This window comes from Panthera onca, chromosome F1 (assembly GCF_046562875.1).
Source record: "Panthera onca isolate mPanOnc1 chromosome F1, mPanOnc1 haplotype 2, whole genome shotgun sequence".
NCBI lineage: Eukaryota > Metazoa > Chordata > Mammalia > Carnivora > Felidae > Panthera > Panthera onca.
This window is the reverse complement of record NC_138355.1, coordinates 61595386-61617185: the sequence shown is the minus strand read 5'-3', so window position 1 is coordinate 61617185 and position 21800 is coordinate 61595386. Positions and strand designations below refer to the sequence as shown.

General features: G+C 42.4%; 1 long non-coding RNA gene across 2 annotated transcripts in view; it reads left to right on the top strand.

Annotated features, from left to right (window-relative positions):
- Positions 1–21800, top strand: part of LOC132686561 (uncharacterized) — a 285206-nt gene that overhangs the window by 107355 nt on the left and 156051 nt on the right. For both annotated transcript variants that reach the window (XR_009613761.3, XR_009613760.3), the window contains exon 4: positions 14586–14705. This is a non-coding gene — a long non-coding RNA (uncharacterized LOC132686561). The remainder of the gene's footprint in view (positions 1–14585; positions 14706–21800) is intronic.

The following is a 21800-nucleotide window of genomic DNA, read 5'->3' as shown; positions in this document are numbered from 1 at the left end:
GGCTGGAGCACCAACAAGGCCCACTTTCTGGTCCCATGGTTCTCTTCACATCAATTAATACATGGATCATGGGTTCGTCCACTTCTTAAAGAGGTTAAATACCTACAATTCAACATGGAGGCGTGTCAGGTTCTGTTTACCTCTAGTTCTAAACGACAGAAACTTTGATCTGCCACTAAGGATAAAGCTCTGCCATCTGAACCTAATACTGATTAGGGGAATGCCGCTTAATTAAACTGTGGTACATCCCAATTATGAAATACTATTCCAAATGTAGAAAAGAATGAGGCCTATCTATAGGCACTAATACAAATAAATCTCCAGGAGATATTGTTGACGGGAAAAGCAAGTTGCAAAACCATGTACAGTTGCAAGTAGGTAATGGTAAGAAACACGCCAGATAGGAGACAGCTGTCTTGGCATGGTAGAGGATCTGGAAAGGATGTAGGCGTCAAAAGAGAAGGGAGCTCAATCTGTAAAGGTTCATTGTTAAAAAGGAAGATAGGTCCGTGCCTTGGTTATATAATCAAAAAGTGAAATTTCTATAACCAAGCAAGTTGGATATGATTAGATTTTAACATGCTTTTGGATGTCAGTACCTCTTGTATGCTCAGTGGGCCCCTGCAGCCTTTCCTATGCTTTAAGACAATAGGCTGTCCATTTGCGTACCACATATATATTGTGTAGGATATGAGAACCCAAGCCTCTCCTACCAGGATCGTATGGTTGATAAGGAGCAAAGACCAATGCTTTTTAGTCTATGAGGATGTGAAGACCAAAATAGATGCAAGGAACTACTTCTCACTCTCTCTCTCCCTCCCGCTTTCCATTTCTACCTCCATCCTCCCCCCCTCCCCCTCCCCATCTCTGTCTTCATTTCTGTATATCCTTCTGCCCATGCGTTTCATCTGGTGCAAAACAAATCCCTAAGTACTGCACAGGGGAGATGTAAGAGAGAATGATAACAGGATCTGCCTACAATAGGTTTATTCTCAGGAGAAGAAATTTTATATGCAGAACAAATTTTAAGACTGATTACAAGGTTACATGGCCACACACTGTCATCTGCACAGCATGTCTAAGTTCTGAGAAGATAGGCATAATAATCCCTTTGGAAACTATATTTCCAGATTCTGAGTCCTAATAGATGCATTTTTTTTTTGTCCTATAAATAAACGATTGGCTGGGGGATCTGGGCATGTGACCTAAATTGGGCCCATCAGATTTTATCTCATGGGAATTTGGAACCGGCTGTAAGAGACTGTAGTGAGTCTGTGCTCCTTTGAACAGAATGAGCAGAATGATGTGAGCTCTGAGCTGTGGAACGAGACCCCTGTAGCTACAGAGAAACAGAAAGTGATGTTTGTAGACACTTAACAAAAGATGAGTAAAGACAAGTGGAGGCAGGGACTAGAGGGAGGTCTCTGGGCTCCTGGCGGCTCCCAGCTCCTGTCTCCTGTTCCTTGTGGGCCTTGGAGACACCCAAATTCTCTGACACACCTAAGAATTCTTTAACAAACTCCATTTTAAAAACTGACTTAAGCTCACTGTTTCTGTTTTTTGCAATCTAAGGAACCTCAAGCAAAACAGTAATTCTTTTCTTATGTGGTGTTACTAGTTTAAGGCTATGTTCTACATCGTTCTATTGTTGTATTCTGATATAACTTGTATTTATTTCAGCTTCCTTTGAGAAAGTTTTAAATAAGCATAAGCCATTACTGGAGGCAAATCTTGTAGAAATTGGATAAGTATTGCTTCAAATAAGTTATTGATTGCAGGAGAGTGGGCAGGAGGTGGGGGGATTAGAATAATTTGGGGAGGCAATGTAATATAGAGCAGAAGAGTGTGGGTTTTGGGGTCAAAATGTCTATGTTTGAATATGGTTCTAGCACTTAGTTACTGGCTGACTTGGACAAGGTATGTCATGCCCCTGTAACTCAGTTTTTCCATCTGTAAAATGGGTATACTAATAGCATCTGTGTTAAATATATCAAAGTGGGGTTGTAAGGATTAAATGAAGCAATACATGTAAATGACTCAGAACACTACCTGACCCCAGAATGGCACTCAGTAAATGGTAGTTCTTATCGTGACTGACAAAAGGAAGGGATAAAGGAAGACATAGAAATAAACTTGCTAATAATCCTCAGTATAGAGATGGTCCATGTGGCTTTCTTTCTGCCAAATATGGAAAAGACATCTAGAGATGACAGCTGGGGCATGTACAAGCAAACTGCAGATTCTCCTCTAAGTTGTGGGTCCCCAAAGGAAATTGTTTTCCCTCAGGAGATAAAGATAAAAGCATCTCGATCTCAGATGGAATGAGGATGCTGTGCATAAATCCAGAGGATTGCTTATTGAAGTAAGTTGGTGAGCTAAAGATCTAAGAGGGTTTCTTGCAAAGAGGGAGGAAGTGAAGAATCAAAAATGTTAAGAATGAGTAAAAAGAAAATGAGAAAATTATGTCTAAAATTAATTTTAAAATATATTTTCTCCATATATGATAAATATTTCAGTCCTTTCCATTGGGAGTTGTGTGGCTTACGTGCATAAAGACCAAAAAATCCTCATTTCTTTCCTGCATCTGAAATTCAATATTACTGTATAGTTTAAACCATAATGCCAAGGTCTTTGGTAGCAACTGTTCAAAGAGGCAATCCTCCAAGGACACTGAGTGTCCCTATTTATTCTTGCTTGGTTTTTCAAGAATGCAAGACCCTACCCACTCTTTGCCTAAGCGATTCTCAGGGTCATGTTTGCAAATGAGCAACCTGGAAGAATGAGGTAATGACTTGCTTTGGGACAAAGGGCAGGCCTGATGTAGAGGAGGTAGATTCCCCAAACTCAGGGCTCCTCATGTGCGATACAAAGCCATTATGTGTGTAGCATCCACATGGGCTGCATGCAGATCCACCTGGGATGCTTTGAGTTGCCCCTGTAGGAAGGGAGTCAGAGGGAACTGACATGAAACATGAAACTCATGTGCTTGCTGAGCCCTGAGTAATAATGTCCTTTGTCTCTGATCTATGAATTCATGTCTTCTGCTAGCATGTGTGAAACAGTAACAGGTTAACTTAGCTTGTAAGTAGGGTGAAAGGCCAGATCTGGACATCAACTTCTGTAATTATGAGAAATATTTGTCTTCAGAATGAAGAGAAGGGCAGGTCAAGGGGAAATATAGTGGAATGTGTTACAGCTTGCATGGAAGCCATAATGCTGAGGCCTAACATCTGTCCAGATATATGCAACCATATTCTAGGTGCTCTGCATGGGGTCTTGAGCAAGGTGGCAGAAATCTGTGGTAAGAGGTCCTACTACCTTGGAGGAAAGGAAAGGACTTTATCTAGGCTGGGGAGAGGCAGTTGTGGGGCACACTGGGCACATGAGAACTAAAACTGAAAAGTTTCATTCTGTAGTCAGAATAAAAGTGTACAATGGAGGTTGGGATGGAGGTGAACAGATGGATTCTTTTACGTAAATTCTTGCCATTTGAGAGAAAAGTGAAACGTTTCTTCAATTCCACTGAATCCAGTGGAATCTGCCAATGAAACATGTAGCGTTTTTAGTACTGAAGAAATTTGAGGGTCCCTCTGCTTCCAGTGTGGAAATGGGGGGTCGTCTCCCATCCTTAGTGAACCCCACTTCCTCAGATCAGCCCATATAACCCACCATGCAATGTGTTATCAGTGCCTGACAAGGACACTGCTCTGCTCACAGTAGGTGTCCTGGGACAGATGGCCTTGCCCCAGCTTTGCTCCATATCAACTGCTCTATCCTTCTGTCTCTCTGGCTCCTGACTTCCTGAACTTGTCCTTAGTCTTAACAATGTACTTGGACACACAAGGATTGACCTTTAGCATTTTATTTGGATGTGGTTTGTATGACTTCACTGTTTTTTTCCACCTCCTTCTTTTTAGGACATTAATCTGTCTACTCAAACCCAAGCCCAAACCTTGGCCTGCTTGGCCATGGGCCCTCCTTGCCTGGTTTTACCTCCCTGGGAAGGAGGAAGGTAAGATATCATAATCACCTTGGGGTTAGCTAGTTAGAAAGATATATGCCTTGATATTTCATCAGCTCTGGGTATTTTAAAAAAATACCATTATGGGAAAAAGAAAATAAAGCATCTCAGTAGCTTTTATCGTTTGGAAGATCAGTCTGCAGTGGAGTTGATAAAAAATACCAGCAAGGCAAACATCTGGGTGAAGGAGCAGAAAATCAGGTTATAATTCTTTTTTATATGAAAATATTTATATTCTCCCAGGCCTTGGATCCTCAGTTAGTGTCTGATGTAGAGACAAAGGAATGTTTCACTACATTTAGTGATGAGGTTGGGGAGTGAACCACAAGTGTGACGCCATCTGCAAAGCAGTGTGCATTTCAAGTTTGTTGACAGGACTTCCTGGAAGGGAATTGGAAAAAAAGATGCTCAATTCCTAATGAAAGGGTAGCTTACATTTTCCTTTCTCTATAAAAATAACCAGCTATCGCCCCCCCCCCCCCCCCCCCCCAATTCTAACACTATTTAACACTACAGATTCAGTTCCGTTTAGTTAAATCCTAACGGGACTGAGATTTGTTTCCACAGAAGTCTCCACTGTAATAGGAAATGAGATCAAGTCCAGTACAGGAAGCATTAACATCATAGAAAATTAGGACACACATTTACTTACATGTTTATTTTCAGCTTTAGAAAGTCTGATTTTTGGACAGATAGGAGTCTGTCCTATATTTGTCTTGGTTTGGAAAAGGGGACGGAGCCAGGGAAACAGGAGGATGGAACATTTGATGAGGAGCACAGTCAGGAACAAGGAATGTAGAGATGGGAATTGTGGGCTCCACTGCGTAAAACTGGGTAAATTCATAATTAACTTACTGACCTAATTCACTGCTTCCCATACTTAAGGAGACTTTTTTTTAATATTAAATATAATTTATTGTCAAATTGGTTTCCATACAACACCCAGTGCTTGTCCCAACAGGAACCCTCCTCAATGCCCATCACCCACTTTCCCCTCTCCCCCAACCCCCATCAACCCTCAGTTTGTTCTCAGTATTTAAGAGTCTCTTATGGTCTGCCTCCCTCCCTTTCTGTAACTTTTTTTTCCCCCCTTCCCCTCCCCCATGGTCTTCTGATGAACAGGAAAAATAGGCAGCCAAGAATCCTTTATCCAACAAGCCTGTCATTCAGAATAGAAGGAGAGATAAAGGTCTTCCCAAACAAACAAAAACTGAAGGAATTCATCACCACTAAACCAGCCCTACAAGAAATCCTAAGGGGGACTCTGTGAGTGAAATGTGGCAAGGACCACAAAGTACCAGAGACACCACTACAAGCATGAAACCTACAGATGACAAACACAATGACTCTAACCCATATTTTTCGATAATAACACTGAATGTAAGTGGACTAAATGCTCCAATTAAAGACATGGGATATCAGAATGGTTGAAAAACCAAGACCCATCTATTTGCTGTCTATAAGAGACTCATTTTAGACCTGAGGACACCTTCAGAAGGAGAATTTAAAAGAAGACTTCTCTCAGAGTCTAGTGCTGACTCAGATTAGTCTTATTGTAATATCACAAAAGGGGAAGAACAAAAAAGTAGCTATAAACTCATTATGTAATAGCTTTTGTTAAAATGTAGGCATGGCTAATTAAAAAGTTATATCCAGGCTTGCAGATAGCCGTTCAGAAAGTTGCAACAGAACGTGGGTCTTATTCTAACACCATGGGAAACCTGGACTGCTTAAAAAGAATTGTTGGAAAAAAAACCCATCAGGGAATTGAAAATGAAATCTAAATGAACCAAAGTCCAGAAAGGAACAAGCCCTTCCCAGGAGAGGAAACCCAAGGTGCTTTTACTTCTAGGAATAAAAATGGAGGAGTAGTCAACCCCACCATGGAGGGTGAAACCAGCCACATTTTTAAGAGCGGCACATAGACTGATAAAACAAAATAGAACCCCTAGTCTACTGGGCCTGCCGTAACAAATTACCAGACTTGGTGGCATAAACAAGAAGCATTTATTTCACATTTCTAGTGGCTAGACATTTGCAATGCAGATGTCAGGAGGGCCATCCTCCATCCAAAGACTCATGGGAAGATATTCCTTGTCTCTTTCTAGCTTCTGGTGGCTCCTGGCAGTTCTTCGTGTTCCTTGGTTTGTAGCTGCGTCACTCCAATCTCTGTCTTTGTCTTCACAATGTCTTCTCCTCTGTGTTTCTGTCTGTGTATCACTTTCTGTCTCTTAAAAGGGCAATTGTCATTGGATTTAGGGTCTGCCAGTATAACCACATTTCAATCCTTAGCTGAACGACACCTGCAAAGACCCTATTTCCAAATAAGGCCCCATTCTAAGGTTCGGAGTGGACAGGGCTTCTGTGGGGACACTATTTTATGAGTCACAAGTTCAGGCAGAGTTTATTTTAGCAACTCTTCTGCTCTATATGAATTGACTTGAGTCACTTGCTGGTACTCAACTGGTAGCTGGTACAGTCTGGATGGTCCAGGGTAGCCTTTCTCATGTGTTGAGTTTCTTCACAGGGACAGCTGGAAGGCTGGATGTCATTTGACTCTCTCCATTTTCACATTGTCTAGGGCCTCTCCATATCATCTCACCAGCTGGTTAGCTGGACTCAGGGGTCCTTAGGTGAGTCATCCAAGACATAGGAAGTGAAACCTGCTGGTCTCTTAAGCCCTGGGCCCTGAAACTGCATCGCTCCTCCGTAACCCTAATTCATGAGGCAGTGGCAGCAGCTGCCTCAATTCAAGGGGAGGGAGCTACATGTGATCTCTGGTACTAGAAAGATCTTAAAACAAAAACAAAATATTCATAGCATTTTTATTTCTACTAAGCTCAAATAGTCAATGACTCAAATGCCCATTAGTAGGTGAATTGATAAAATAATTGTGTTATATTCCTACACTGCATGGCTAGTCAACAGCAAAAACAAAAACAAAGACAACCATGGGCCGATATAACTACATGGATGAATCTCAAAACTGTGCTAAGCCAAAGAAGCCAGGCACACACACAAAATACATAATGTCTGATTCCATTCATGTGAAACCAAGGAGCTATGGTGAAATCAGAAATCAGAATAGTGGTTACCTTTTGGGGGAAGGGTAGATTAAATAAAAGGGATACTTTCCTGAGGAACATTTCTGGAGGAACAGAAATTTTCTGTGTTTTATTTGGGGTAGTAGTTACATGGGTATACACAACAGTCAAATATCACTGAACTGCAGAGTTAAAATCTGTGCATTTTATATAAATATTCACATGTGATATAGTCTACCCATTTAAGGTATATAATTGAATGCATTTTAGTATAATCACAGAGTTGTGAAAACTTCACATCATTTTTTTTAAGTTTATTTATTTATTTTAAGAGAGACAGAGACAGCGTGAGTGGGGAAGGGGCAGAAAGAGAGAGAGACAGATTCCAAAGCAGGCTCTACACTGCCAGCACAGAGCCGGATGTGGGGCTCGAACTCACAAAATGGCGAGATCATGACCTGAACTGAAACCAAGAGTCGGATGCTTAACTGACTGAGCCATCCAGGCACCCCGACTTCACCTCATTTAAAAAATATTTTTATCATCCCCCAAAGAAACCCTGTATCTATTAGCAGTCACTTCCATTCTCTCTTATTTCCTGTCCCATGATCCCTCTTCTTCTCCTTCTCCCTTGGGCATAAGGAATCTATTTTCTGCTTCTACTGATTTGCCTACTCTGGACATTTCCCATAAAGGAATCATACAATATGTGACCTTATGGGCCTGGCCTCTTCCATTTAGCATAATGTTTTCAAGATCCATCCATCCATCCATCCATCCATCCATCCATCCATCCTTCATTCATTCCTTTTTATTGCTGAATGGTATTCCGCTGTATGGATGTGCAAGAGTTTTATAGTTTTGGTTCTAATATTTAGGTGTGTGGTTCCTACTGAATTATTTTTGTGGATGGTATAAGGAAGCGACCCAGCTTCATTATTTTGAATGCAGAGATACAGTTGTTTCCCTACTACTAGTTGAGAAGACTATTCTTTTCCTATTGAATTGTTTTGACATCCTTGTTAAAAACCGATTGACCATAAATATGAGTTTATTTCTTTTTTTTTATATTTTATTTTATTTTATTTTTTAATATATGAAATTTATTGTCAAATTGGTTTCCATACAACACCCAGTGCTCATCCCAAAAGGTGCCCTCCTCAATACCCATCACCCACCCTCCCCTCCCTCCCACCCCCCATCAACCCTCAGTTTGTTCTCAGTTTTTAACAGTCTCTTATGCTTTGGCTCTCTCCCACTCTAACCTCTTTTTTTTTTTTTCCTTCCCCTCCCCCATGGGTTTCTGTTACGTTTCTCAGGATCCACATAAGAGTGAAACCATATGGTATCTGTCTTTCTCTGTATGGCTTATTTCACTTAGCATCACACTCTCCAGTTCCATCCACGTTGCTACAAAAGGCCATATTTCATTCTTTCTCATTGCCACGTAGTATTCCATTGTGTATATAAACCACAATTTCTTTATCCATTCATCAGTTGATGGACATTTAGGCTCTTTCCATAATTTGGCTATTGTTGAGAGTGCTGCTATAAACATTGGGGTACAAGTGCCCCTATGCATCAGAACTCCTGTATCCCTTGGATAAATTCCTAGCAGTGCTATTGCTGGGTCATAGGGTAGGTCTATTTTTAATTTTCTGAGGAACCTCCACACTGCTTTCCAGAGCGGCTGCACCAGTTTGCATTCCCACCAACAGTGCAAGAGGGTTCCCGTTTCTCCACATCCTCTCCAGCATCTATAGTCTGCTGATTTGTTCATTTTGGCCAACGAGTTTATTTCTAAGCTCCCAATTCTGTTCTTTTGATCTATGTTTATACTTGTGCCAGTACATTATCTTATAACTCTAACTTGTTTTAATATTTTTTTTCCTGTAGTTAATTCACTCTGACGACTGTGAATATGGTCCTTATTGCTATTCCCAAATTTCTTCTGAATTACGCATTAGGTCAGTAAAGCTCCATCCACTTTTAATATTCAAACTAATATATGACCTTCATTTCCACAGAATGATGTGACCTCTTATTTGTCCTTTCCTTGGCCTGCGACCAACTTTTTATTTTTTCCAGGTTCCCTCTGGATTTTTCTTATTAGCTTGTGACAATTAAAAAAGTACTTTATAATGACAACTCAAAGCCTTAATAACTAAGAAATAAAAATATTTTCATTCTTCAAAATCTCATCTTTATAACTATTGAAAAAATCCCTGGTTTATAACTGACTGAAGATCTGTATAACTGGTGAAAGAATTTAATTTTTGATGTTACACTTAAAGCAAGTTAGTTTGACAAGAAGATCCACCAATCTCATGGCTATGAATTTATTAGTCAATCCACTAATGATTAAACATTACTTCCCCAGGTGAACTTTGGTGCTAGCAGGATCCCGAATGCAAGCACAGACATGGGCTCTAGAGTGTGGAATTGTTTAATTTGAAGAGTGGTCTCAGAGATTATTGAGAATATGCTTAAAATAATTTGTTTGGCATGGGAATAAACACACACACACACACACACACACGCAGCTGTGGGACCTTTGAGGTTATATCTATGGACCTTGTGCAAACCAAAATTCTATAAGTCATCCTAGGCAACATTTTCCTATATTTTCTATGCCCAATTTACCAGTAAGACTTTTTGATTTTCTAAATTTTCTCAAGTCTATTTACTTTTCTTTCTCTCTATCATCTCTGCCTTATACCAAATAATCATGTCTTGATTGGACTCTTGAAATTGATGGGCCATCATAGCCATGAGTGTCCCTCCTTTACTGTACTTGTCATTACAGCAATTATAGGTTTTTGTGACTGTCTTTCTCAGTAGTCTATAAGCTCTTTATGACCTAGGGCCATGTCTTACTTGACTCATGCTTTGAATCTTCAATGGTAGGCACACATTAATAAATGAATGAAAGTCTGACGTAACTGAAGGGAACTGTTAAAGAAATGGTGAATAATGTGTCCTTGCAGGGAGATCTCAGGACTCCATGTAAAGTCTTGCCTGTCCTATGATGTCTTTTATCCTGACCTAAGTCCATACATTGATGGAATATGGCCTGAGTAGTTGGAACCCTCAGAATAGAAAGAAAATATTATAGGACAGACATGTTAATGGTTAGAAAAAAATGTAGTGAATTTAACAAAATGAAATTTATTTTACTTCTTTAAAGTTTATTTATTTATTTTGAGAGAAAGAGAGTGTGCACATGTATGCTGGAGCAGGAGAGGGGCAGGGAGAGAATCCCAAGCAGCCTCCCCACTGTCAGCACAGAGCCTGACCTGGGGCTCAGTCTCACGAACTGTGAGATCATGACCTGAGCCAGAATAAAGAGCTGTATGCTTAATGACTGACCCACCCAGGTGCCCCAACAAAATGAAATTTAATGTGGAGACATGTAAATGAAGCATACTGATTGCTAAAGCTATAGGACCCATACTAGATAGGAGAGCTGTGTCTGAACAGCATCATTCACAGAAAAAGTCTTGGAAGTTTTGGTTAACAACAAACTCAAATTACTCAGCAGAGAAGTATAAATGACTTTATCAATTAAAATATGGACAAAAGATATGAATAGGCAGTTTATAAGAGACATTATAATTGGTCATAAAGAAATGAAAAAAACAAAATTAAAATAACTTTAGGAAACTATTTTTGGCCCACCAAATCAACAAATATTTTACTTATTTAGTGTATGTATTTTTTATTTTAGAGAGAGAGGGAGAGAGAGAGAGAGAGCATGAGCAGGGGAGATGGGCAGAGGGAGAGAGAGAATCCTAAGCAGGCTCCATGCTCAGCTCCATGATCCCCACGACCCTGGGATCATGACCTGAGCTGAAATCAAGAGCTGGAAGTTTTACTGATTGAGCCACCCAGGTGGCTCCTGAATTGACAAATATTAAATACAAAGTAACAAACAATAATGCTAGAGTTTGTGACTATCAAGTCTTTTACTCCAGTTTGCAATATAAATTGCTATTTTTTTGGAGGTGTATTTGGCAATTCAAATAAGAAAATCCTAAAATGTGAGTATTTTTAGTGTAGCAATGCTACTTTTAGGTATTTATCCCGTGGAAAGGATACGATAGTTGTGTAAAAGATTTAGCTACAAGGATGTTTATTCTAGTATTGCAACAAAAGCAAGAAATATTAGAAACAAATCTCTAACAACAGGGCGTTAGTCAAAATATAGCATATTCATACGAAAAAATGTAATTCAACTATTAAAATATAGCATATTCATAAGAAGAAATCTAATGCATCTACTAAAATGATATTTAATACTTGTATAGTTGGTAAATTGAGTTTAAAAATAAGATTACAGAATATTACAATATGATATTATTTTATTGCAAAATATGTGCAGAGGAAAATGGTTAAAAGTTATTTTATGCGTTGATGGGGTTAAAAAAGAGACGAGTTCAAAATGGAGTTGCTTGTGCTAAGCCCATGTCACCAAACCAAGACTTAATACCTAACCTAACAGCAGTTTCAGCCTCTCCCAGAGATGTAATCGTAACCAGTCAGTCTGGAATTTCCTGGTGAGCACTGGTGAGGTGGTCTCTCTCATAGACCGCCCCCCCCCCCCCCCCCCCCCCGTCCCTTAAAGGAAGGTGATCTTGCCTGAAACAGTCCACTCTTTGCCAGTAACATCTGTGTCCTACCTCCTTCTGCCTATAAAAGCCTCCCATTTTGCACAGCTCCTCAGAGCTTTCTGTTTGCCAGATGGGATGCCTGATTCATAAATCATTGAATAAAGCCAATTAAGTCTTTAAATTTACTCAGGGCCTTGAGTGCAATGCAGGGGAAAAAAATGGTATATCAGTTAGAAATGCTTTCAGCTGCATTGACCAGAATGCCCGGCTAACAGTGGTTTAAGCAATAAGGACATTTAATTATCTTAAATATGTCTAGAGTTTGGCAGTGTAGTGTGGAAGCAGCAGTTCAGCCATGTTCTCAAAGACATAATCTCCTTCTGTTGATCCTCTCTGCCTTAACTAGTTGGTGTGATTCCTCCTGGTTGAAACTGTCTGCTGTAGCCCCAGGCATGACATCCATGTTCATGGCCGGGAAAAGGGAAGGTGCACTGTTAGCAGTGTCTATCTCCTCTGTCGAGCATACTAACTCTACGGGGCGCCTGGGTGGCTCAGTCGGTTAAGTGTCCGACTTCGGCTCAGGTCATCATCCAGCGGTTCGTGGCTTTGAGCCCCGCGTCAGGCTCTGTGCTGACAGCTCAGAGCTGCTTCGGATTCTGCGTCTCCCTCTCTCTCTGCCCCTCCCCACTTATGCTCTGTCGCTCGCTCTCAGAAATAAATAAACATTAAAAAGAAAAAAAAAGAATACTAAAGCCTTTCCAGAACCACAGCCCCATCCATCTGCATCTGAGTGGCAGCAACTGGAACTGGGCAATGGGATTATTGTGATTAGCTTAAACCAACCATAATTCCTGGACCAAGCACATTGTTATTCCAAGGCTGAGGTTCTGTTAGTGAGCAAGGAAGGAAGATAGATCTTGGGTTGATGACAAACCATCTGCCACACAGAGTATGGAGCACAGCTATTGGTGGGGAAGTGGTGGTTGGTGAGCTAGGTCAGATCACTAAAGATGGTCTGGGTTTGGAGACTGGAAGTACAGATGGCTCAGACTTGGTTTAAGGTGGCTGTCACTTTGGGGTACCAGTGGACCAGCCAACAGGTCCAGCCAAGAAATTCAAGGACACGAGGGAGTAGATGTGCTTCCCATCATCTATCTCCCTCCTCTCTATAGAGATATAGTCAATGTGGTCCCTATAGATGAGATATTTGCCAAGTCAGAGGATCCCAGAGCTGTGGGCTCACTGTTGTTTATACCAAGAGCTGGCAGGGAAGCGGGTTGGGGGGAAAAGGTGGCCATGTTGGTATTTGGTCATCTACTTACAAGAAGCAATTTTTTGCTGTGGTACCGTGTGATTGCTTTGGCAATGGGTTTGTCAAAATTGAATGGCAATAGAAGAAATGGGTGCCAATAATCAGAGCATTGAGGATGCACACAGAGGAAACACACATACAAAGAATATTACTTCAATGACTCTATCCTAGAAGCTGGGAATGGCCGTCAGGGTGAGGGGGCCACCACAATCAAAGAAAAGCTTTATATATAAAGATGCTATTCCAGTGTTTGGCGCACGAAGAAGACCCGAAAGTGCAGCTCCCGTTGACTGTTTGGCTTGGATCCCTACTTTATGTCTGGAATTTCTTTCTTTCAAAGTCAACCGTGAATTTTAAAATGTATTATATTTTATCAAGCGGTTACCACGGTGTTGGGAGAGGCAAACTTTATGAAATCTAAATAGAAGCTTACTTGTAGTTCTGTGGGGACTAGACTATTTTTATAGTTCCGTCACACTAGTAGTAACTGACAAACAGGTATCTAAAGGACACTTCCTTAGAGGTAAGAGGGGAATTGCATGCATCACCATAGCTGAATGTAGTACATGAATGCCTTGTAAAGACACCAACTGAATATGGGTACCTACTATGGCGGAAGTAGAGCATGCAAATAAGTACGTTATGAGACTTAGCTCTTTGTCCTATTACAAGGTTTTTCCAAGTGAGATAAAAATAAAAAAAAATAAAAGTGAGATAAAAGTATTGCTAGGTTTTGAGAATATACTTAAAATGTTTGAGACAATATTTTACAAAAATAGTGAATAAATACACAGGATGTCCATAGACAAAAATAGGTATGATAATACATACATTAACACACACGTAAGTAATACAGTAATAAACACAAGTTCGCTATAACCTCTCACTAAGAAAAATAGTTATTACTCATTATAATCCTTAATCAAGACGCTGATAGGCTAAATATTAATTACGACATGAAACACGGATTCCTCTATTTAGGAGGGAGTAGGTCCATCACAGAGCAGTGCATACAGCCATCTCTCTCATTCCTCCTCCTCCTCTTCAAAAAAAAAAAAAAAAAAAAAAGATTTTGAGGGTGGTGTTTTTAAAAAAAAAAAAATCAATTCAGTGTGCCATAGTCCATTTTAAAGGTTTTCATTGAACAAATTTGTGCAAGATAATTCTTTCCATTCAGGGTTTCGTTACAGCTGGATTACAATTCATGGTGCATTAGACCTGGTGCATTCTGACAGTTGGGTGGGAGGTGAAGTCTGGGTGGTGAATTTCTTCCTTCAGCCATTCACTTTATCTGTCACTGATGGAGGACTTCATACAGAGAGCACAAGCCTAAATTTGAATCGCTTTGTGAATGGGAGAACTTGTCCAGGCAGTTCTCCTGGCTCTCTGCTCCCAGATGAGGCCCAGGATTATGTGCCAGAGCCCATCACAGTATCAGAGCATGTTTATGAAATGAGTGGATACTTTGTATGGTGTAGAGGTAAGAGAGCACTCTCGGGAGGTGGAAGCCAGGGAGTGTTAGATCCTGGTTTCCCTTTACTGGCGGCTTATGCGTGTCATCAGAGGGCTACTGTTTACTAGCTTTCCTGCTTTTCCAGGTCTGAGGAGGCTCTAAAAACAACACCACCGGAAATTCTCCCAAGTCTGCATCTCACGGCAATGCAGACTTTTGCAGAGTGCGTCCAGGTGTAGCTGCACAGTGCACCCCATCAGATTAAGTGAGTCCCATCTAATTCGGGGATGAGTGTTAAATGCTTGCCTGGGGCAGGTCACAGGGGAGAGGGCACAATTTCAGTGGCCCAGATGTCCCGCTATGGTGTCAGTGGCGAAGGAGCCGGTGGCGTGGAATGAAAAGGGAAGGGGAAGCGCGCACGGTGCGGTGTGAATTAGTTACAATCTCTGCACGATGCTCCGGTGAGCTTACTGCATGCGGCGTTCTGTAGTTCAGGCCGCATTTGTATTCTTTCGGCTTAATATCCGGTGTTAAGCCTATCTGGAAAGTGACAGCGAGAGTTACACGATTTCAAACTGCTGTTCATAGTGTTGCAGAGCTCACTACTATTTTGGAGGGAAGGGGATTTATTCTCGCGGGATCGGAGGCGGGTGGAGTGGCGCTCAGAGGGTTCTCTCAGGGCTGAGACTCTACTGCCTTGTTTGTCACAGAGAGCTCCGTTATATTTTCAAAACTCAAGGCCTCCATCTCTCCCCCAGAGGCTTTCTCAGCCAAACACTGGCGCAGGGGAGAGAAGTCCCTTTCCTGGCCTGTGTAATTGACCAATTAAATGTACTGATGAAGTGTGCGGGCATCAGTGTGTGTCCCTTGGTGTCCTAGGGAAAGAGGCGTATCAAATTGAGATGGTTGCTGTTTGAAATTATCTATCAATTAGAATGTTATTTAGCAGAATCATGGGGTGTGTTACAATGAACACAAGCTCCAGGTCTGCTTTCCTTAAAATGGGGACAGACTAGTAACAGGGCCATGGTGTGCTAAATCTGACTGCGTAGAACAACCCTATTTTCTGCAGTTGTTTTCCCATGGAGTGGAGAATGTGCTGTGATTCCTTCTTTGCTGGTAGATGCATTGAAAAACAAACAAACAAACTTCGAGCACTCTTTAATCCGACTGTATTAAATATGACTCATAGCCCCTGGCTGTATCCCAGCTGTAGGACACGTGAAGTCTTCTGTGTGGCTTTCTGCACGGGGAAGAATTTGTTTCTCCGTTTCCTCTTGCCTTGACATGCTCTGTCCCAGGGACTTCGTGAAATCATACAAAGCGTTCTAGGACAGCATTAGCTCAGAGCCTAATAAAGAGATTTCTCTTGCAGTTGTGGGTAATTAGGAACGACTCACTAACTGTGGGGTGCAGGATTAAAAGTGTTATTATTGTCTTATTAGAAGTGATGAGGCATGGGCAGGAGTATTTGCCTGGGAATTCATCTACTGACAGCTTCTTGTAACTCTCATCTCTGATTAAAATGCTTAATTGATTACAGAGCTTGGGCACTAAAAACCCTGATTCATTTTTGATACTAATGAGAGAAAAACGTTCTCTGGAGATGCACACAGGTGGAGGAAGAAAAGGAATCAGTGCTAATGAACAGCAGGTCACCTGCCGAGTGTGGGGTAGTGGAGAATGACAGACCAGCCATGACAGCTCCTGGGGGCAGGTCCTGCTCCGCTGTTGTGGCAGACCACGTCTTTACCTCAGTTTCCACATCTGTAATGTGGGGATACTAATACCTACCTCAAAGGGCTTCTGGGGTATAAGGAGAGAGTCAGGGACATGGTGGGAGCTTAATAAGCGCCCCCTTTTTAAGTTTTTTTTTAACGTTTATTTATTTTTGAGACAGAGAGAGGCAGAACATGAACGGGGGAGGGTCAGAGAGAGGGAGACACAGAATCCGAAACAGGCTCCAGGCTCCGAGCTGTCAGCGCAGAGCCCGACGCGGGGCTCGAACTCACGGACCGCGAGATCATGACCTGAGCTGAAGTCGGCCGCTTAACCGACTGAGCCCCCCAGGCGCCCCGAAGTGACCCCTTTTTTAAAAAATTGTCTTCTTGGGGTGCCGGGGGGGCTCAGTTGGTTAAGCGTCTGACTTCTACTGTGGTCATGATCTCATGGATCATGAGTTTGAGCCCCACGTCGGGCTCTGCGCTGACAGCTGGGAGCCTGGAGCCTGCTTCGGATTCTGTGTCTCCTTCTCTCTCTGCCCCTATGCCACTCACTCTCTGTCTCTGTCTGTCTCTCTCTCTCAAAAATCAACATTGAAACAAAAATAAAAAAATTGTCTTCTTGATTTTGTTACTTGCTTGGAAGTCATATGTTATTGTAATTCCTCGTAAGGTATTAATGTAGGACAGATGTAAGCCAATACAAGGGGGTTATTAAAAATTCCCCTCAATAAACTGGTAGGTTACCCCAACTGAGTTTTACTCCAAAAGTGTATGGGCCCCAAACTCACCCATTCTCTCCATTTCCTTCCCTTTTCCTCCTACTTCTCCCCACTTAGTTCAGTCAAGATAACACTTGGCCAGTGTCCTGAGAGAAATTGCTGGCAGGGAATAGAGCGGAGAGGCAGAGGACGTTCTGTTATAGTGCTGTGCCCAGATTTTCCTTGGGACTTGTGATGGCTAATTTTAGGTGTCAACTTGATTGGGTCATAGGGTGCCTCGATATTTGGGTAAACATTTTTCTGGATGAGATGAACATCTGAATCAAAGGCTCAGTAAAGCAGATTGCCTTCCCTAATGTGGGTGTACTTCATCATTCAATCTCTGGAAGGGTCTGGGTAGAACAAAAAGGTGGAGTAAGAGAGAACTTTCTCTCTCTCTCTCTCTCTCTCTCTCTCTCTCTCTCTCTCTCTCTCTCCTGCTTGTCTTCAGCCTGAAATATCAGTCTTCTCTTGTCTTTGGATTTGGACTCAGACTGGAATTATACCATTGGCTCTCCTAGGTTTCTAGTTTGCTGACTGGAGATCTTGGGACTTCTTAGCATCCAAAATTACATGAGCTAATTCTCTCTATCCCTGTCTCCACCCCTACCCTTATCCTTATCTCTCCCTCTCCTCCTATTGGTTCTATTTCTCTGGAGAACCCAGATGAATACAGACTTTGGTACCAAGAAGTGGGGGTGCTGCTGTAACAAGTCCCTACACATGTGGGTGCAGCCTTGAAACTGGGGAATATGTAGAAGTGGGAAGGGTTTTGAAGCGTGTGCTAGAAATACGGACATTAAAAGCAGTTCTGGTGAACTCTCAGATGGAAATGAGGAATATGTTATTGGAGACCGGAGGCAAGCTGATTCTTGTTATAAAGTGGCAAAGAACTTGGAACAATGTTCTTGTGTCTAGTGGAAGGAGAGCTTGTGAGCAATGAATATAGATATTTAGCTGAGGAGATTCCTAAGCAGAGGGTTGAAGGAGTAGCTTGGTCCTTCCTGAACGCTTATAGCAGAATGTGAAAGGCGATACATGAATTGAAGAAGGAATTATTAAGCAACAAGGAACCAGAACTTGAAGGTTCAGAAAATCCTCACCCTATCCGTATGCAGAAGGGGAGAAAGGTCATTGTGAAGAGAACGCAAGGTGTGTTCTCGAGGGTGTGGCTCAATAACCATTTGATAAACGGACAATGGGGTGACCAGTGGATCTAACCAGCCTTTTTGACAGAACCAGGAATGGAGCTGGGGTTATACCAGCGAGGGATAAAAATAGTGAGATAAAATGAAGGAAGGCCGTTGGAATTCTTAGACCCTACAGGACTGGATCATTGAACTATTTGGTTAAAAAATTGTTCAGTATTCTTCAAGAAAATAGAAGGAGCCTAAAGGCAATTTAAAAAAAAATTTTTTTTTTCAACGTTTTTTATTTATTTTTGGGACAGAGAGAGACAGAGCATGAACGGGGGAGGGTCAGAGAGAGAGGGAGACACAGAATCGGAAACAGGCTCCAGGCTCCGAGCCATCAGCCCAGAGCCTGACGCGGGGCTCGAATTCACGGACGGCGAGATCGTGACCTGGCTGAAGTCGGATGCTTAACCGACTGCGCCACCCAGGCGCCCCTCTAAAGGCAATTTAAAGACCATTAGGGTCACTGTCTTGGATCCAACGGGCCAGATGGCCTTTGAATGAAGACTTGGGCCTGCCCTGTCCTGCAAAGCCCTGTGGCTAGGATATGCTGAGGAACCTTGGGAATGGAGCTGCCTGGGGCCTTGGGGTGTGATACCTTACCCAACAGATCTGTGGAGGTAGAACCAGTGCCCCAGTGGGTCCAGAAAAGAGGATTGTTCTCCAGACTTAGAATCAAGTGGAATTTGCCTTATTGGGTTTTGGACTTGCTTGGGACCCCTTATTTTTTTTTTTTACCTCCATTTCCCCCTTTTGGAATGGGGATGTCTATCCTATGCCCATCCCACTGTCGTACTTTGGAAGCACATAACTTGGCTGGTTTTACAGGGTCACAGCTGGAGTGGCATTTGCCTTAGGTTAAATTGACCCTTAAATCTCATTGTATCTGATTTAGATGAGATTTAGATGGGGTTTTAGAATGGATGCTGCAATGATACAAGATATTTGGAGCTGTTGGGATAGAGTGAATGCATTTTGCATGCCAGATGGACATGAATTTTGGGATCCAGGGGCAGAATACTATAGAATGAACTGTGTCTCCCCCCTCCTGCCCCCCCCCCCCCCCCCCCCCCGCCGTTCACATGTGAACCTGTAACCCCTAATGTGATGGCTTTTAGAGATGGGCCTTTGGGAAGTAATCAGGGTTAGGTGAAGATGTGAAGGGGGGGCTTTAACGATGGGGTTAGATAAGGAGAGAGAGAGGTGGCTCACTCTCTGTCTGGTGAGGACACAATGAGGAGGTGGTCATCTGCAAGCCAAGAAGAGAGCCTTCACCAAGACCTGACCACGCTTATGCTTCTCCCCTCCAGACAGCGAGACATAAATTTCTGCTGTTTAAGCCACACAGTCTTTGGTCTTTTGTTACAGCAGCCTGAGCTGACTGATACAGGTCGTTTGCTTTTTTTTTTTTTTTTCCCCCCACCAGGCCATCCTCTTTTATTTGGGACTTGGGTCAAGGTGTTTTGTGTATGTGCATACAGACAGTGCTCGTTTCTGTGAAGTTCACCAATGTCCAGCAACACTCAGCAAATGAGTACTTTAGACTTGCCTGGAGTATCACTTTGGGGCCGCCATATTCATTATGTAACTACTATTCAAAAGCTTCTAATTACCCTAAATTATTATAAGCCAAGAATCTCTTTGTCAAGTAGGAAGGCACATGGAATAAGATGCAGAAGCTTTTATGAATCTGGAGTTTAGAAGTGGAGGAAGGAACTGGAAACTCTGAGAATAACTCAAAGAGTTGAGAATCAATGCCAATCATTATGCTGGTGTGCCAGGGCCCTTCAAAACCACGTGGGTCCACCCCTGGACAAGGCTTGGCTATTTCCCATTGCAGAAGATTTCAACACATGTGGGTTCAAAAAAAAGTAAAACCCCATCTAATTCATCACCTTGCCAGATTCCCCCCAAAGAGCAATTATGAATGCGAATAGCTCCTGACCGTAAGCTCACATTTACTAAATGAACAAATCCATGGATTAGGAACACAAGTGTTAATGAATTTTTAAAATCTGCTAATTTGTTGAACGTTTAGGGCCATTAATAAGTGCATGTTCATGAGAACATGCATTTACCTTTCCTCTGCTGTGCAAGCAGTTAGCTGACCCACCACATGCTGTTAGGAAAGCAGGATTGGAGAGGAGATGACAGGTGCTGAGGTTGACTGGTGATAAGGCAGGGGCTCTTAATAAGATTTTAAATACCCATCTGCCGTTTGGTATGTACATTATAATACACTTGAATGTATTTGAAGAAGCGTTAAGATGATTGCTTTTTTCCAGGAAGGTGAAGCAGTTGCAACTTCTTTTCTTCTTTTTTTCGTGGGCTTCTGATATCCAGGCTTGCAGATGCTGCACAATTTTGCTCAACACAGTTAAGAAGTGTTGACTCAGGCCTGGGCACAGTTGGAGATGCAGGATCCATTCCTGGAAGAACTTGCTTTGGAAGAGAAAGTGGCCCTTCCTGCAACAAAGGAAAGCTTGTTAGAGATTATTTGACAGTTTTTTGACAGTAGTGTGTGTGTGTGTGTGTGTGTGTGTGTGTGTGTGTGTGTGTGTGTGTTTAAGTTTCCAAACTGGGAAAATGAGAGTGAAGTTGGAGATCAGAACAGGCAACTTTTTTTTTTTAAATGTTTATTTATTTATTTTGAGAGAGAGAGTGAGCAAGCAGGGGGAGGGGCAGAGAGAGGAGAGAGACAGAGACAGAGAATCCCAAGCAGGCTCTGCACTGATAGCCCAGTGTGGGCCCTGAACCGCAAACTATGGGATCATGACCTGAGCTGAAACCGAGTCAGATGCTTAACCGACTGAGTCACCCAGGCGCCCCCAGAACAGGCAACCTTTTAACCAAAGCCGTTCTTCCTCCAGCTCCAGGAGTAGGCCTGGGCCTCTGTGAGGAGGTGGCAAATCAGTCCTTTGGCTCTGTCCCTCTTTTCTATGTTCTTTTGTCCCCTTATTCTGTGATGATCCTTCATTTTCTCTCCTTCTCCTCCCTCCCTGCAAACCTCTGTCCTAAACCCTAGCTGCATTCTAGAGCCAAAGGCCTCAGATTTCTCTCTCTCCTTTCTAGTCAATACTTGCTCACCCTCCCTGTGAATTTGGGGCTGGTCAATATTCTTCCCCTCTTGGGAGTAGTTGTTGTTGAAGCATGGTCTCTGACGGTTGACTCATGGCTGCTGTTATGGGCTGAATTGTGTTGCCCCCTGAAATTCATGTTGAATTTCTAACCCCCAGGACCTCAGAATATGTGACCTTGATGAATAAATAAAATAAGAAAAAAAGAACGTGTGACCTTGTTTGGAAATACTGTTTTGCAGATGTGATTAGTTAAGTTATGAGCATGTCATGCTGGAGTAGGGTGGGCCTTTTGAAAAGGGGAAATCTGGATGTAGACACACGCACAGAGGGAGAATGCCATGTGAACACAGAAGGAGAGATCAGGGTGGTATGTCTGTGGGCCAAGGGACACCCAAGGTTGTCAGTAACCAGAAGAAGCCAGAGAGGAGAAAGGGATATATTCTCCCTCACAGCCCTCAGAAGGAGCCAGTTCTGCTGGCACTTTGATCTTGGACTTCTAGTGGCCGGAACTGTGAGACGGTCATGTTTTGTCAATCCAAGCCACCCAGTTTATGGTACTTTGCTATGCCAGCCCTAGAAAATGACTGAGGTGTTCTTTTCTTTTC